We start from the raw sequence: 6000 nt of genomic DNA, 5'->3' as shown, positions 1-6000 counted from the left end.
CTGTACTCTGACTTCACTTCCTCAGTAGTCAAAAGGTGTCTCATCAAATAGTGAACATTTACTATGTTAAACTTTTGTCCTCTGTTGGTCATTATAATCTTTTAAGAAGATGCCCTGAGACCACACTAGCATGAGACAAGTTTTTTATTACTTATACAGACTATGGTTAATTGTAACAGATCACTCTGGATCAAGACACTATCAAAGTCCCATTTCTATGTTGTGATCTATAATGTGCCCCACCAACCAAATCACCAGTGAAAGATCAGGTCAGAAAACAGTGTTTCATTTGCTATGTAGACAGACAAGAAAGAACATTTCCTAATATTGCCTGGTTGAATTGTCCTCTATCACACTGCCTCAATCACTTGACCACTACTTGAAGCAAACTTCAAAATAGAGCATTACAGAATGCGGACCCCTCCCTCCACCAGTGGTGCATTCGAACATTGTGGAAAGAGCACCAAAGTGCTTATTTCTACTCCACCAAATGGGGAGCCTGGGAGGCTGGACTGGAGTGCTCAGCTCCTAAAACTGCTGCCAAGATATGCCACTGACTTTTCAACCAGCTTTCAGTTACAACAGTACAATACAGGAGTGGAGAGGAGGTGCCTCACTGTTCATTCTCTCTATTTTATTTGTGACCAAAATATTGTGGTTTGAACCCTGTTTTTTTCCACCACTTTTATCTTTTTACGATGAACATAAAGATTATATTATATCATCATAAATCAAATCATCATTAATATTGTTGTCTGTAAAGTTGTCTATCTATCTATCTATGTATCTATCTATCTATCTATCTATCTAGCTATCTATGAACTTGTGGTGTGTTGTATCCCACTGGTGCATGCATACGTCTGACAGTGTTTTTTTGCAGCCCATATAGTTCTGTATGTGTGTGGCTGTCTGTTTGCCGATCCGCTTCCCCTAGTGTGTGAAGTGTTGGATAATTAGCTGCCTTATCAGCCTGGGACACGGGCAGCCTCTTCTCCACTGACAGGTCATGGAGCCCAGGACCAGCGGGAGGTTGGAGACAAGGAGGAGGTGGGATGATAAGGCCACAGGAGGAGAGACAAGGAGGAGAGAGAGAGAGAGAGAGAGAGGGAGGGAGGGAGAAGGAGCTGAAGGGAGAGAGAAGAGGGGAGGAGGGGGTTGGAGGGGTGGTGGTGTTAGAGAGGCAGACAAAACCTGAAAGAGAGAAATGGGATGAGGAACCAGACAGAGGAGTAGACAGAGAGATGGAGCAGTTAAAAAGGGGGAGACAGTTAGGCCCCGCAAGGACAGAGCAGCTGCTCCGGCCTATCAGCTCTTCCACGAGACCTCGGCACTCATTAGCATAAATTCGAATGACAAATGTGGCCCGCTTTGGCAAAGACTAATTAATTCACGGAGGGGGGAAACTCACCAGAGTAAGAATTCAAATCATTCAATGCCACAGGCCTGAACAAGTGTTAAGAGGGAGCGTGTTGAGGTCCATTGTGTTTTGGAATTATTACAGTTGCCTTACATATCCTGAAAAGGTTACAGCTTTCATTTCAGTATTTGGAAGTGTTTGCTTTTATATATATACATTTTTTTTTCAGTAGTCAGGTTGAGTGCTCAGTTTTTAGAAAAGTTTGAGTCGAAGGCACAATGTTGCTTTTTTTAAATATTCCATATTTGCTCTGTGTGTGTGGGTGGGTGTGATTAGGTTGATTAGACTGATAGGTTGTGTTCAGTATATTTTCACACACACACACACACACAGACACACACAGACTCAGGACTTCATGATTTATAAGAGGGAACAATGGACTGGAAAAGATTGCTTCGCTCTGAAGTAAGGGTAGACTGTGCAGCCTGGGAAACACAGGCAAAGGATAAGTGCTCCCCCTTGTGTTCAGCACACATACTCCTCTTTCCAAACCTGCCTCAGTCAGCTTTCAAAAACTATGGTCCTTCTCTGTAGGACAGTGTAACTCCAGGTCACATTAAGATGATTTTGCACTCTGTCACTATGGATACCTGCACAGAATTTAGCGCATCACATACAGCCTCTTCCTCTCTTCTTAGCACAGTGACCATTACCTCATTTTATCTTCCATTTGCTTGACTGAAAAGGAGACGAAGTCTGCCAATGAAATGTCTGTCTCCTCAACTTTTGTTAACAAGCGGATCGCTCTCCGGGGATTTGTGCAAACTGAATCAATCCAACATGTTGGCAAGTGACACCGAGTGGCGTGGGGGGCCTAAATGATCCATTTAAATGAGATTATAGATAGAGTATCTGCTTCATGCCCCAGCTTGTGTTATCCCTCAGTCCTCTTTGTTTTCCACTTTACAGCAGGTCTTACTGGCCAGAACATCTGGCCCTCATCAAGTCCAGGTGTTCCTACAACAGTAAGAGCGTGAGTGTGCATGTGTCGGCGTCTGTGACTGTGCGTGTGTGTTGGAGAGAGTGGCTGTATCTCTGTATTCTCTGTATCTCACCTCCTCTCACTCCATGCCTGTCTCTCTCTTAGGTCTCTGTCTTCTCTTTCCTTTTCCTCCCGACTCCAAAAAGCACCAAGCTCAGCCAGGTGCAACCGTTTTCCTCACCAAATCCCTTGCTAAAGACCCCACAATGGCTGCCCAAGAGCGCTCCCGGCTAAACCAGGCTCTTCCTGCACCATAATTACATCAAAACAGAACATGTTGTGCAGTGTGGGGACTATTTATACATCCACTTCGAGAGCCAGTTTTCACTGTTGCTGCTTCCAAGGAACATCCTTCTGCGACTACTGTGTGTGCGTGCGTGTGTGTGTGTGTGTGTGTGTGTGTGTGTGTGTGTGTGTATGTGTGTGTGTGACTCAGGGTGGATGCTAGGGGAGCAAATGGGTGGTGGTTGGCGGGTGTAGTGTGATTCTCCAGGTGGCACACAGGGGCCCCAGTTGCCGTTGCCCATTACCAATTACCCCAAGCCTCCTACACCTGTGAAACGCATTATATCTTGACCAAAACACTGAAAGTAGGTGGTACTCTTTTTGTCTGACAGTGGCGGACAGCTTAAGCGATTTGAAGGCAATGCTATAACCAACTGTTGGTTCAAAGGGGATCATTCAGGCAAAGCCACAACTATTACTGGCCTACTATTCATATCTTTGCATGAGGCCATCATAATTTCCACACTAGCTCTGTATGTAATATGATTGGTCTCTGGTTTAAACTACAGAATGGTCTTTGTTGGACAGATCTCATAATCGTGCAATGTTCCAGGCTTTAATGGGCAATTACACTGTAGGGCCAGTCATTTATTTATTTAATACCATTGCTACCATGGCAATGACGTTTGTCTCATTCATGCTAGCATGCCGTTATTTATCTTTACTTTACTTCCCACATCTCCACATTCGCAGAGAAAAATTAGTCTTCAACGTTTGACACTAAGAGTTAGACATCATGTCAACAAAGGAAGACACTTTACCACATATGAAGCTTAGCCAACAAGTTAGAGAACTCAGTGACTTAGTTTCTTTCTTCATATCTGTTTGTATATGTGTAGAATAATAAAAATATGCAAATATTTTTGAATGGATGAGCATGATAAAATAACCAGTGAGTGCCATATAAGGCCTTGGTAGTGTGTGCCTGTTATGGTAATAGTTGTGGTCATGTGGACTGGAAGCAGCAAAACAAGCACTGACTCCATGGCAAAACAACACAAATGTGGATTTGGAAATACAGCAGATGCTTAATGACAGAGAAAAACACTTAATTGATTGACAGAATGAGAAACTGCATTTTGAACTCTTAATTACCATATGATACACAGTTAAGAATATTTACAGGGTAAGGCTCCTGAAGTAAACACACCCTGTGGAAAAATATGTAAATAAATACATTTCCACGCACACTGTGTAAACATTACATCTACATGACAAAATAAATATGCATTGCAGGCACATATACAACACAATATACACACACACATATATACATATATATATATATTTATATATACATATATATGTATATTTCGTGTTAAAATGTTTGTGCGTATTGAGAGAGACAGAGAGAGAGAGAGAGAGGGAGACAGAGAGAGAGAGCAAAATACAGCAAGACCTAGAACATTAGAAGAAAGAACCAGATGGAGGCAGAAACTGTGATGGAAGAACATCACATTTTCCAAACTTCAACACTATATGGAGCTGGTTTGGGAAGAACTGGACAGAAAATGAAAGAATAGCAGCTTACAAGTACAACACATTAGTTGGAACTTATGCAACAGTGTTGGGACAAACTTTCTAAATAAAATTTCATTTCCATTGTAGAAAGAACGTCACAAGTGTTCGGCTGCTGAATGAGTCAAAATTTAAAAATGTAGATCAAATGTAGAATTAAAAAAAAACAACTTTATTCTATATTTGGTGTATGCATTAATTATACATTACACTATGAAAATCGGGGTGTTCTTAAACTTTCGAGTAGTGGGTGGCAAATGAAAGGGAAACCCTGAAAAATGAGTGGAGAAACAGGATGACAATGTTTTTTTGGTGGAAAGGATGGTGAAAACTTTGAAGCTCAATATCCACTTTCCTGGAGGCAGCTACAACCTGATAATCTCAAGATAACAAAATTTGGACTTTAAACTAAGGTAGGTATGACTGTTGCTACACCTTGCAATACCCTGCTGACGCACGTGGAGCAGAAAGGAAGGGAGTGGAGGAATCATGGGAGGAAATGGTTTCATGGCTGAGCTGACTGTTTGAATTAGTGTATCTGAAATGGGCATCGTCTGCTAGCACTCTGACATGGTGTTGCTCTCGCCTTTGGCATACATCCATCCCTTCAGACTGACACACATGCACACTCTCACGTCGTCACACACACACACAGGGACACACAGACACATACGCACACAGTGACACACAGAAACACACATCGTGCATTTAGCTTGCCTTCCTCCGACCTCCCCGCTGTGTCTGACACAGCACCCATGATCCTTTGCCTCGCGGGCTGTGAGCTGTCAGAGTGACAGGGCATGAGGATGTTGACATGTGATGCTGCGAGACAGGATCAAATGTGTCATCATCTCCTGAAACAAAGAAACAAAGAGGTGAGAAACTCTTTCTGTATCATAAGCTAATTTTTTTCAGTGATACCACAGCCAGGTTTAAGTTTTTCATTTAATTCAATTTCAGTTTCAGCGATGATTTAGCTCTTTTATTCTGCAGGCGCATGCAGGGGAGGCTTTGTTTTGAAACCAAAACTGCAGTTTAATGGACAAAATAAATGTCATGGCTTATTTCTTGTCACTTGTTATTTCCTGTGTGGATTCCAAAGAAATGGGGTTGAGACATTCACAATAAATATCTTCAATTTGCCAATTTTTGTGAACGGTAGATCATAATTATGTGGCACTACTTCACGATAGATAATACTAATAGCAAATGGATTTGGACCCATTTGGAGAAAAACCCTATAGTAGATGGGTCAATACTTAGAACTTAAGCTGTTATTATCTGATCTGAGCAGGCTGAGAACTTAAAATTAGACTGGGGCAAAAATATATAAGACAACTGTAATAACCCTCTCGTGAGTCATCAGGTACAGCTCTCAGTATGCAGACACACACACACACACACACACACAACAGGTACAGCTCTCAGTATTTGCACGTGCGCGCGTGCGCACACACACACATACACACAAACATAACGCTCTCTCTTCTCACTAGCTTAGTCCAATGTGTCCAGAGCTGTCCAGGCCTTTGCTGTGCTAGTAGACCACACATCCACACATCAGCCCTTTATTGTTCCTTCCACTGTGGTAATGGAAACACAGTCAATGTGGCACGGAGAGGGAGGAAGTGGTGGCCAAGGGATGTGGGCCGGTGGGCCCTGCATGGCCCCTCCATGGTTGGCATCTCTTTATACTCACACACACACACACACACACACACACACACACACTAACACACACACACACACACATTTAAACATACATATTACTGCACACAAACTGTCTTTCTCTCCCTCT

The sequence above is a fragment of the Seriola lalandi genome, unplaced genomic scaffold (assembly GCF_002814215.2).
Source record: "Seriola lalandi dorsalis isolate HSWRI2012SDOR001 ecotype SW California unplaced genomic scaffold, Sedor1 jcf7180002053690, whole genome shotgun sequence".
Lineage (NCBI taxonomy): Eukaryota > Metazoa > Chordata > Actinopteri > Carangiformes > Carangidae > Seriola > Seriola lalandi.
This window is presented reverse-complemented; position numbering follows the sequence as displayed.